Genomic DNA, 13368 nt, shown 5'->3' on the forward strand with positions numbered 1-13368 from the left:
ATATGTATGTATTGTGTGTGTGTGTGTGTATGTATGTATGTATGTATATGTATTTTCCAGTTAAGTATCTGATTGTGTCATTCCATAATAGCTGAACCCTGTAACTAGTACAGATTTCAGTAATATGGTTAATATTAAAATTTCAGAAATCATTCTCTAGCATAAGCAGAACCATTATTATTAGTATTTAATTATAATGAGAGTTTCAGAAAGAAAAATGTATAAAGAGTTATTTGATAAAAAATAAATTTCACATACAAAATAAAATGTTATTTTGTTGTAATTTCTATAGCTCCATGCAATGCTTCAGACTATGCTCTGTAGCTGACTAGTTAGGGAGAGGCATTGTATATGCCTATAGTTTACTTTGAACATAGATATTGACATATCTGACAGCAGAGAATGCCCAAGACACAGACAGCCATACTTTTAGATGTCAAACTGATGTCCACTCATTATTAATTATGCATTAGAAATTTGGAATATTGTATAAAATTTATGTTTATGTTGTACAAACCAATGCCTGAATTAGAGGCTCTCGTGGATCTATTTGAACTATTTTCCATGCCAGAGCCTTATCTTTTATCAGACCAAGGAAATGTATAAAATTAATGAGCAAACAAAACCTGTTAATGGTGGTCATTAGCCTCAAAGACTTAAACTTAAGGCATTTAAGTAACAATTTGACATGTTTCAACTTTTTTGATTGTTTTGATGAGCTTTTAAATTTTTCTTAGTCTTTATCATTAATTAATTTAATTATTCACTTTATATCCTGATTGTAGCCCCCTTCTCCTTACAGTCCCTTCCTCATACTCCCCATCTCCCCATCTCTCCTTACTCTTTTCTGTGAAATGAAGGCCCATGCATGGGTACTAACCTACCTTGGCACATCAACAAGCAAGACTAGGTGCATCCTCTCCCACTGAGCTCAGCTAGGGAAAAGAGGTCCAAAGGCAAGCAACAGTGTCAGAGACAGCTCCACTCTAATTGTTAGGGAACCCACATGAAGAACAAACTGCACATCTGCTACGTATGTATAAAGGGCCTATGTCCATCCATGCATGCTCTTTGGCTGCCGTTTCTGTCTTATGAGCCACTTACTCTTCTTTTCTTTTCCAATTCACCTTGGGTCTGTTTAAGCTGTAATTTTAAACATTTTTGTTATGTTATACAGAAATGTTAAGTGAAGTTTTAGTAATAAAAGACAAGATAAAATTTCTTATTTTGCTAATGCTGTTGTCAAATAGATGAAGTTACATTCCATGGTGTCACCACCCCACTGCTCTACAGCTGCTTACCAGATTCCAGTATTGAAACTACCAAGATTCTTGGATCCTAGTTCATAGGGCATAAATTTCTCTCTTTTTCCTTCTGTCTAAACTTCCTTCAGGAATCTTCCAAGATTCATAGTGTGTTTACTCTGTTTTAATAAAATTGTCTTCTACCTTACTTCTGAGACACCAACAAATCTTTTAATAAGACTAAGAACCCAAATGGAGTATTTAACTTCCCTAGTAATATCATGAACAGTAAGATTGCCTGATAACCACAAGCCATTAAAGATAAAAAAGTGAAGGAAGTCAAAATCTTATGTTTCTAAGAATCAGAAGACAAGCTGAGCTACTCTAAAACATTTCATCTCTCCTGACTTAATGAAGACAATGGCTTTTTGGCTTATTCCTTGATTGTTGAGTAGAGGAAAAACAGATGGTCAAAAAGGGAAAATGTTAAGTCATTCCTCAGGTGAATGCCTATGAAGTAATTGAATTTCAAAAAATCTAGCATCAAGTGAACAGAAGTAAGAATTTTAGAGAACCCAACAGGGAAGTAGGAGAGATTCAGTGCTGTTCCAAAGCCTGTTGTGATCAGGGATGTCCCTCCCTGCCTCTAGGTAGAAACTGTAGTTTGAATCAACATGTCTAGGAGAAGCAGCAGAGTCGGTAAAAAAAAATACCATATATGGTAGAGTGGCTTATGCTGAACTCTGAGTCATCACAACTGTGTATCTAAGGAAATAATTATTGTGTCCTATGAGAGAGGAACCTGACATTCTCAGGGAATTAATTTTGTCTTCCAATCATCAATATATCTTCACTATCATGTCAATGATGTCAAAATCTTCTCATGTCTCCCAATTCTCTGTCCAAATATCAGAAAAATCAAAGGAATAGAGACTCATATGTAAAAAGGGGAAGGAAGGTCACAGAGCTGTTAATCCCTGTCTTCCTGTATTTGTGATCTCAACCACCAGAAAATAAGGGGATAGTGCTAAGCACTGTGAGTGTGAGATGCAGGGAATGAGGGATAGTGCAAACAGTGTAACTATGAGATATAGAGAAGGAAGGTGATGTACTAAGTAATGTAAGTGGGAGATGAGGTTGTATTTGTTGTAGAAGATTCGTATGTTTTTAAATTATTTTCTATCAAAGGTTGGTTAGCTTGGCAAGGGCTTATGTTTCCTGAACCTCCTCCTTCTCCTTCATGTAAATTGGTCAATTAGATCAAATTGTGAAGTTGAATTCCCACCACTGAGATACAATGCTGTCACCATCTATGGCAGGAATAAAACACAGAAACCATCTTTGCTAAATGTGTTTGCTTGCCTGGTTTGGGTTCCTGTGCAATGTTTTTGGAAAACTAAATTGTCTTGTTGAGCTACTTTTGTTTTGATCTTTTTGTGACACCAAGACTATTCTTTATTTGCTTCTAATAAACTAAATACATGGCATGAGTTTAATATGGTACTGAGAAGAGTAACTCAGAGCATTGTTGAAGAAAAATGTAGTGAAATTCAGAGCCATTCCATATATGTATCTAAACACCTTTCAAAGATCTGGAAAATTTCAAAGTTCTTAGGAAGAAGCGAGTCACATAGAACTGTCTCTGTCTCTGTCAGAAGTCTGTGTGGCTTGATTAAGAATGGTTAGTTTTTATGATAGATCCCATGTATACCATGTTTGAAAGCTAGAGAGACTGATTCAAATTGTTATTCTTTTTGATAAACAACTTGACACACATGATATTTTCTGATTATTAATGAAGTTGTAAAATGTTTTTGTTGCATGCTCAATGCCAGTTATTTCTGCAATTTTTTTTTTTTTTGGAATATACCAATAGTATAAGCAGGTTTTACATTAAATCAGCAAAATAAATTTGATCAATTGATTTGTTAGACTTTGGCATTTCAAAAAAATCTTCATTTTTATCTTTAAATAAGATATCTATCGTACCAAGAATGAATTCAAAAGGTGAAAATGTAAAGAAAGACTTCTGGCAGTAATGTGTTGTCAAAGAGCGTCTCATGTGGAATGTCTTCTGCTAGGTTTGCAGAACTTGTCATGGAACTTCTGGCACTCCAGGATCTTCGGATAAGTGTAAACGTAATAACGAAATCTTTGCATAGGCAGTGTAAACATTTATAATAAACAAAAAAGCTTGTGTCATTGTTGTATTACCATAAGAATGCTACCCCAAATTAGTCATGGTAATCTTTGTTTCCTCCATTTTGAATTTAGAACCAACCATCAGAAGAGTCAGTCAAGAATCACATGTATTTAGGAATTCTGATTGATATTTCCCATAAATGTTAGAAATACATGAAATATTTGCAAGAAAGATTTTACTATATGTATAATATATAACATATTTTATATAATAAAATACAGATATTTATATATAATACAATAATTATACATTATCTTATATAATTACATATCTATATCATGTAAATATTATGTATAAATATTTTATATTTATAATATATGATATATAGATATTATGATATATAAATACTATATAAAATATAATATGCAGTATAAATATGCATTATAATTATGTATATACATGCATGCACTTAGTAACACAAATTAATAAGTTTCCTTCATGCCCAGCATACCAGAGTATGTTCTTACAGGAGTTGACAGATGCCTAAGAAGTGAGATGTTTCTTGATTTTAGGCACGTATTTGACAAAAAGACAATGAATAAACTGTTTTTGCTTCTCTTACTAAGTGAACATTACATTTCCTCAGTCTTTAACTATTCTTTATATAGTATGGATTCTGATGTTATACTATTATCCCATATTTTGGAGCAAATCAGTTCTGAATCCTAAACTTTAGGCACAATAAAAGTAGAACTTTGTGATTGAGATTCAAATAGTCAGGGGATGAGTGGGTTAGCATCATCTGTTGAGTTAGTTAGTTATCTTTCTGCCTAAGAAGGTACAGCTTAAACAACTGTAAGTAGCAGCTATTTTTTACCGTGATCCCTAGATTTGGTTTTCTGTGTAAAATACCCTCAGAAGGTTCATTTTTCAACACTCTGTAAATAGTGAGCTTTTGACATATAAAGTCAACTGGAATTTAGTTAAATGGAATACCATTTTTTTTTACAGATTTATTTATTGATTTATTTATTTAATGCATATGAGTACACCACCACTGTTCTCTTCAGACACACCAGAAGAGGGAATCAGACCCCATCACAGATGGTTGTGAGCCACCATGTGATTGCTGGGAATTGAACTCAGGACCTCTGGAAGAGCAGTAGGTGCTTTTAACCACTGAACCATCTCTCCAGCCCTGTTTATGTTCCTTAATGTCCTTATTTTTATACATCTGAGCTCAATGATTGTGTAAGTGGATGCAGGAAGCCTCTTGCACATATATTCATAGATTATCAGGCAGAAATTATTATTTCTATACTCCAAATCTACATTATGAAAGGCTTGTTACATGTTTATATTAATGCAAAATAACCATTATATTTTATGATGATATAGAATAAATTTATATAGCCTGCCTCTAGATATCTTTCGAAAAGAAAAATAATTTCAATAATTAAATAGTATTTTTAGAATTGAGAACAGGGAAGGCTACTCTATAAACTAAGAGTGATAATTTAATTTGTAAATTTATAGTTGAAAAAATATATTTTTCTTATTTGTTACTGAAACTAACATTTGTAATGGATACAAACCGTCTTAGTTTGGGTTTCAATTGCTATGAGGAAACAACATAACCATGGCAACTTTTATGAAGAAAACATTTAATTGAGGGTGTCTTACATTTCAGAGGTTTAGTTGATTTGTATTACAGCAGTATGCACACAGACATGGCGGGAGAGATACCTGAGAGTTCTACATCCTGATCAGTAGGAGAGACAAGAGCCACTGAGCCTTTGCCTGAGCTTTTAAAATGTCAAAGCAACACACCTCCTCTAGTAAGACCCCATCTACTCAAACAAGACAACATCTCCTGTATTGCTACTCTCTAGGAATCTATGGGAAAACATTTGTTTTTAAAACACCACAAAATGTTAAGAATTTACTAAACAAAATAAGTCTAAAAGTAAAATAAAGTGAATTTCTTCCTTGAAAAGAGAAGTGTTTTGAAACTCAATCCCATTTGTACAGAACATCTCAGTGAGAATGAGAAAAGCAGAGAAGAGTAAGTAGCTGCTCACCGTGGGGAATAATTGTGTAACTACTTCTAAGTCTTATGTGTGTTGTTGTTTGTTTGTTTTTTATTTATTATGTCTCAAATTGGAGATTCGAAAAGAAGGGGATTTATTTCTTGAAGATGCTTCAATTACTAGATGGTTCAAAAGGCTTTTCAGGTCATTTGGACGTTCTGAATACTATTTTCCTAGGACTTGTCAGTAAGCAACTGGAATAATCAAATAATCTCATTAAAACAAGAAGATAACAACGGATTCACATAGAAGTTACTCAAAGAGGCTGCAGTATAATTTCCCTTTTCAACCCATGTGCATATTTAAAACAATCATTTGAAGGTCATAGAAGGGTAGAAGTGTAAAATGTAGGCACTGACCATGTGTTACAGACTTTTAGAGGGGATAGTCAGAATTGTCAGTAAAGTGCTTATTTTGTTTTTAGTAAAGTGCTAACACCCATTAATATCAACTCTTCCAGTTCCTTTTTTCTTCTCATGTTCATTCCATTATATTAGTTATTTAAACAAGAATTGTTGACCCAGAGAAAGTTTATGACACTGAGCAAGAATGGAGGATGGATTGTAAGTGCAGGGTTATATTGAGATACATAATGATGGTCAATATAAATTATCTTAGGTAATGCATGGAGGAACATAAGAAGGGAGAGATGATAGCAACTGTGTTAGGGATGGCATGATGTGAAGACCTGTCATCACACAGAGGGGCAGCTGCATGGTGAAGAAAACCATACAACATATATTCACTATATTTCTGCACCTGGACTTTAACTGTGACCCAGATATAGACAGAGCAACCAGACATTAACTTGTGGAATAAGAAGCAGAAATAGAAACAGGGGATACTTGAAAGCCAAGAGAAATTAGTGAGCTGGTAGGTATATAAAACTCTGCCAACACAGCTTGCAATAGTAACATATGATAAGTGTGATTGTGTTGGCATCACACAAGTTTATATTAATGGATATTAAAGCATAAGTGTCAATGTCATTTCAAACTTTCTGACAGAGTAGTAAGTATAGCCTTGAGGGTAGGTATTATGCAAGAGTCCCATACTGTTAAATTGTCGCTTACCAGATTTCACTTATAATTTATCAGCTGTGCAATATAATTTTCCCTTTGTTGTTCATTTTCCCTGCAAGTGTGATTAATATAGTTCCTGTGACAATCAACAGAATAACAAAGCCAGTGTTTGGCTTCAGTAGAATTTTCTGAATTTAGTAGAATTCATACAAATAGTTTGAATGTGAATCCATTCAGTGTGTCTCCAACACTAGCTTACTCCATTTTGAAGTAGGCAGGAGAATTATGGCATCCGTTGAAACCCCTGATTTTGAACCTTACGGTGAGGGTAGATAGTGTATTTTGCAAATGATAAAATATTCAATTTCTTGGAGATTCCAAATATTATAACTAATCAATAATTGCAATGCTGATCATGTGATACATAATTATTTTTGTCTTCAGCAATAATTAATCTTTTTTTAATCATATAAAGTGTAGAATTTGTTTATAAAAAGAAGACACATGACCACAGTACCTTGTATTTGAGATGTATATTCCCTAGAGGCCATAAGAAGCACTTGCCCAATATACACAAACAGATATTATGTGCACAGAATGCAGCAACATGAGAATGAAGAATTATAATAAAACACCTATTTAACTAATATGACCCCAAACATCCAGATATTTAAAAATACCCAGGTATCTGATTAGATTCTATATCAAATACAAATACTTAACAGTATTCGTTGATGCATTAACTCACAATTACAAAAAGACACAGTGTCTTAGGGTTTTACTGCTGTGAACAGACACCATGACCATGACAAATCTTATAAAGGACAACATATATTTGGGGCTGGCTTACAGGTTCAGAGGGTCAGTCCATTATCATCAAGGTGGGAGTATGGCAACATCTAGGCAGGCATGGTACAGAAGTTGCTAAGAGTTTTACATCTTCATCTGAAGGCTGCTAGTAGAAGATTGACTTCCAGATAGTTAGGGTTAGAGTCTTAAGCCTACACTCACAGTGACACACCTAACTTCCACAAGGCCACACCTCCTAATAGTGACACTGCCTAGGCCAAGCATATACAAACCATCACATTCTGCTCCCTGGCTTCCATAGGCTTGTTCAAGCACATGAGTCTATGGGGGCTATATCTAACCATAGCATAATAAGAAGTATATTTAGTCCAACTTCCAAAGTCCCCATAGTCTATAGCAGTATAAATAATGTTAAAAGTTCAAAGTTCAAAGTCTCTTCTGAGATCCATCCAAACACTTAACTGTAATCCCCAAAGAAAGACAAGAAACCAGCTGGGCAAAGTCCAAATTCTGCATCTCCATGTCTAATGCCAAATCAGTCTTCAGATCTTCAACTCATTTTTCATCTTTGTTGACTGAAACAAACTTCTTTTCCTGGGCTGGTTTCATGGCCTGTTAACAGCTTTCCTCAAGTGATAGCCCATGGCTCTGGCATCTTGAAAGTTGTGGAGTCTCCAAGACACCTTTAGTGTTAAAGCTTCCTGTTTCAGTGTCTGGGATCCACACATGATCTTCTGTGTTCCTCCTAATGGCTGGCATCACTTCTCCAGTGCTGCTCTCTTTCAACATGTCACAAGGGAGAGTCACTTGAGAAGAGAGGACTTCAGTTGAGGACGTGCTTTTCTCAGCCTGAAATGCATGCAAGTCTGTGAGGGCAATTTCCCAATTAATGATAGATGTCAAGTACCAAGCCCACTGTATGTGGTGCCATCCTAGGTCAGGTGGCACTAAGTGGAATAAGAAAATATAATGAGCAAGCCATGGAAAGCAAGCCACTAAACAGCATTTCCCCTCACCCTCTCCTTCCTCTTCGACCTCCATTTCCTGTTTGATTTCTGGCCCTGACTTCCCTCAGTGATGGATGGTAACATAGTGCTATAAGGCAAATAAACTTTCCTTTCCAATTTGTATGGGTCAGTGATTTTTATCATAGCAATAGAAACCTAGCCAAGATACCCAGTGAAACACTAATATTTCACTTGCAGACTCTGAATCTAAAATATTGCATGGACAGTCCTGAGAGAATCTTTGCTTTCCTCTGAAGCTTCACAAGCCAGGCCAACATCATCTACACTTTACCAATGTCATCAACATCTAAGGGCCCACAAAACAGTAACATTCTATGATCTGAGCACTAAATGGGTTTCCAGACCAAAGATTTCAAAAACTTTTGTAATCCTTCCCCCACACCATATTGTCAGGTCCACCACAGCAGCATTCATCTTCTCTGTCAGTTTTTGTTGTAGTTTGTTTCTTGATGTTGTGAGGGAACATCCTGCCCCACAGAAACTAGGGCAGGAAATGGGTTATTTCATCTTATATTTTAAATTCTCAGTCCACCATTTAAAGAAATCAGGGTAAGAACTGAAGCAGGAACAGAGGCAGGAATCACAGGCTTGCTGATCGGTTTCTTCTCAGCTTGCTTTCTCTTTGCTTCCCAGGACCAACTTTGTGTGTGAGTAGTGCTGCCTACGGTGGGATGCACCATTGTACATCAATTAACAATCAAGAAAATTCCCAGAGACCTCCCCACAGGCCAATCTGATATATACAACTCTTCAGTTGAGTTTCCTCTTCCCATATGACTTTAACTTGTATTAAGTTGGCAATAGAAAGTAACTAACACAAATACATTTCTCAAAGTTCTGGATACTTTGAGGAGATTGTTAAGATGTTATAAATATGGCCCATAAAATAGGGGAATGGTAATATATATATATATATATATATATATATATATGAATAATATATGAGTTGTTTACATTGAGCCACATTTGCACATGTCTGGAATTCTTCATCCCTTTTGGCATCACTGAATTAACTAGGATAGGCAAGACACAACCTTTAAATTGCCTTTGTTATAAAGACCAGACACTTTTGTCTATCTGTACCAAACTAAATTTTTATTATGCCATAGTGGAATTGTTTTAAAAATTAATTCATAGAATTAAGAGATATCTAAAGAATAATAATTTTTATTTATTATCTTTATTTGTGAGTTTCATCCATGCTTATGCTCTTTAGGTCATTTACACACCTCTCTCTCTCTCTCTCACCTCTCTATCTCCTGCTATAACCCTGTTTCTGTTACATTCATGACTTCATCTTCTATAATTATAATTGTTATAGAAGGATAGGTATTTCTAAAACTTGTTGAGTCTGTTTGTTGTGGCTCTTATGTACATGCATTTAGGGTTGGACACTTGGTTTGGAGAAGCTATCAGGGATTCCTTCCCAGTGATGACTGCCTTTGCTCCTCTCAGTGACTATTGCTTGACTATGGTTTTTCAACTGTGGTGGGGATTTTTGAAATCCCCTCTATCCTTATTGAGTTACTAATTTCCTTTCACATACAGACCTGGCCTTAATGTCCGCCACTCTGTTTAATTACTTTAATTAAGTCATTGTTGATTTCTCTTACTGAATCATCTACAAGGCCCCAATAGAATGCTAATTAAATAATGGAAGGAGAACCAAATCTCTCCCCCATCCATGCTTTTCAGTGTCTTATGTCACAAGAGTAAAACAAAGTACTATTTTTAAAAGGAGTTAAAAATTAAAATCATGATATGTTAACAAATATTTGACTTCCATAATATCTTACCCCACATATTCATATCTATGCTTTATTATAGCTATGAAGGTGTGTTGTTTATAATTTGAATTCAGAGGCTTTCTTCTTTGCACACTACATCTCATGCAACTATTCGTGTGAAGACCTTTTATCGAAATGAGCCAGAAGTCAATGAGTGCACCTACAAAGTCTGCGAACAATTTGTAGCCTTAGAATGAATCTTTCTAGATACAGCATTCTCAACCAGTATATTCATGCATCTATGAGAAAATTGCCTTGTGGATTCATCCTGCTACCCTTGAGCATTGAGGCCACATTCTCCCACAGGAGCAGGTTGGACACCAGAACCAAGAGCGCTGTTCTGGCAACAGGAGAGAAGCTAGTGCGTTATCTTCTCTGAGGTTATTACACAGTCACCTTGTCAGTGGAAGCCTTGTCTGTTCACAGTACCCTTCTTTGTACACACTGAAGTTTTTAAAGATTGAGAGTAATAAACATCTTCCACTGTGCAAATTTAACTAGTTAATTATATTTACACAGATTCAGATTTTGAAATGAGAGTGACTTCCTACATCTTTCATTTAACTTCCAGAAGAGCTTCTGAACTCTCCCAATATTTGGATCCTAGGTTGAGCTCGGGAAAATAGTTTAATGTCTTGAGGAATTTTCCTGATTTTCAGTAATACTACACTCATGAGTTTCCAATGTTAGCTCAATATCAATATCATTTTTTTACATGACTGTCATAAGAAGAGCAGAGTTTGGGCATTTGCTTCTATTTAATCTTATTTCCCGATGAAAGTAAACATATAACTTCTTATTTCCTTAAACTGAAGGTTTAGAGGATGACATCATAAAACAAGATGTCACAGCCTGGAAATACCAACTTGTCACCCTAGTATCACTCATTTCATCCTTTGGCAGAATATTTAGTTTTTAAAAACCATTTTTAAACCATTTAATGTGTAGAATAGCTTGGACTTTTTATGGTCATAAAGCTATTATGATAAAACAGACTACAAAGCTTATTTGATTTTCATAGCTTTAATTTTGCATTCAAGGTGACAACCCACTCATAGTGGAAACTATGCAGATAATATGAGGTTCTGTGGTGCTCTGTACAACATACATTTAGAATACTTATTTTTAAAATAATGATCACTATAGGTATCTCATAAATTTATGTTCACAAATGGAAAAAAATCAGAATTCTAAAGTGTCAGTAATTTTCACTCTTAAGGGGATGAATTAACCAGTAGGTATGTGTCAAATCAAAATTTGGTGAAGAAAACAATAAGAAAATCTAAAATTTTTCTATTAAATGAAAATGTGACCTATAAAATTCTATGGGACATAATGAAATATAACTACAAGAGGAATGCTATCAGAACCATGCAGCTGTATAAAAACTCAAAAAGATTTCAAACAACTTAATAACTTAATAATGTACCCCAAGGTACTAGAAAACCAAGAACAACCAACATCAGCAAAAAGGAGATACAGGGTTGGACAAGATGCTAAACAATTTAAGAGAAGTTACTTCTCTTATAGATGACATAGTTCAGTTTCCAACATCTACATGGCAGGTTACAGCTATCCATAACTGTAGTTCTAGAGAGTCTGGTGACCTCTCATGGGCTCCATATACGGCGTGCATACCCACCACAGTCAGTCCAAACACTTATATAACTAAAAATAAAATAAATATACCTTTAAAAAGTTAGCTATGGATATATAATCAAATTTAGGGTTAACATTAATGAAATAGAAATAAAATAATTAATGAGATAAAAATTAGGTTATTTGAAAGGTTTAATAATATTGACAAACTACTAGCAAATTTGACCCAAAAAATTGTGCAATCTAATATCATAGGGAATATCTATGTCCAAGTTCTTTACTCTGTTTCCAGCTATATTTTCATCAACAATTTTTATGCATAAGATGTATGCATGAAATGATTATTTAATTGTTTTCTGAAAATTGAAACATAAGGCCAGGTAACCATTCCATATCCTAACCTTTAAGTCTTTGTTAGTATTTATGAAATACTATACAGTACATACCTCTACATACTAACCAATAAAAGCATTTTGCATTTTGCCAATGCAAACTTTTAGAAGCTTTTAGGTGTGCAAATTACATTCATTTTAGGGAAAAAGTCATCAGAGGCCTTTCTGTTGGAGCCAAGGACATCTTTATTTATTGATTTTCAACCACATTTAGACTAGTAAATAGGATTTGTCTGTGGACTTAATTCAAAACCAAATATATTTTGAGGAACTTATATGGGTCATACTACTATTGCATGAGTCAGTACATCCGGCTTGGCTTGATAAATGCCTTATCTTTAACAGTCCAGGTACTTTACTGACACTTGATAACAGTAGCTAGCATAGTGATATCTGGAATTATGAAAGGCAATATTGTAGGGTCTTTTACCTTTGTTTCAGTAAACTATCATTCTACCAGCACACACAGCAGCAGATTGCAAAGTCTCATCCATTCATTAGTTTTTGCATGTAACCTACTGTCAATAGAATTTATTTCTTGGGTTGTCACGAGGTAGGGCCTCATCACTGAACTGCTCACAGGGAACTAATGAACCTCGCCTTGATGTACTTCAATAACCTTGTGGTTGTTTCTTGTCCTTTTCTAACCTTGCTTGTTTTCTTATTTTTAAACGCTGTGTTATTTGACTTCTGGATGAAGGTTTGCCAACTCTGTCGAAGGTTGGATGTTGTCTTTATACACTAGAACTGTGTTTATTCCTTTGAATTTTATAGAATCTCATGATGAAAGAGATTGTCTTGACTGTCACAAGGCATATTAGATTCATGAGTAGGGTAAAACTCTAAAATCTATAAGGACTTATTAATGAACTCAATGGAATATCTGTTATGACAAGATTATAAGCTCAATGGTAAAGAAGTTGAACATTTTGGCTTAAAATTTGTATGGTTATATGTTATATTGATAGATGTTAGATTTTTTTTAAATACAAGACATGCTTTTATTTTTCATAGTAACAGCACAACTTACAGACAGTGAATGACCACAAGAGAGCTGGACTCAGTGAACTTTACATTTTATTTATGTCAGTAGTACTAAAATACATTCCACCTTGAAGGTCACATTTCCTCAACACACATTAACACCAATCCACACTCTGTAAGTGCTCACACCACCTCTCATCAAAAACAAGCAAACATAGCAAATACTTTATGGTCACTTCCTCAAAATCCAGGTGAACCTGTCCTAGCTC

This window comes from Arvicanthis niloticus, chromosome 8 (assembly GCF_011762505.2).
Source record: "Arvicanthis niloticus isolate mArvNil1 chromosome 8, mArvNil1.pat.X, whole genome shotgun sequence".
NCBI lineage: Eukaryota > Metazoa > Chordata > Mammalia > Rodentia > Muridae > Arvicanthis > Arvicanthis niloticus.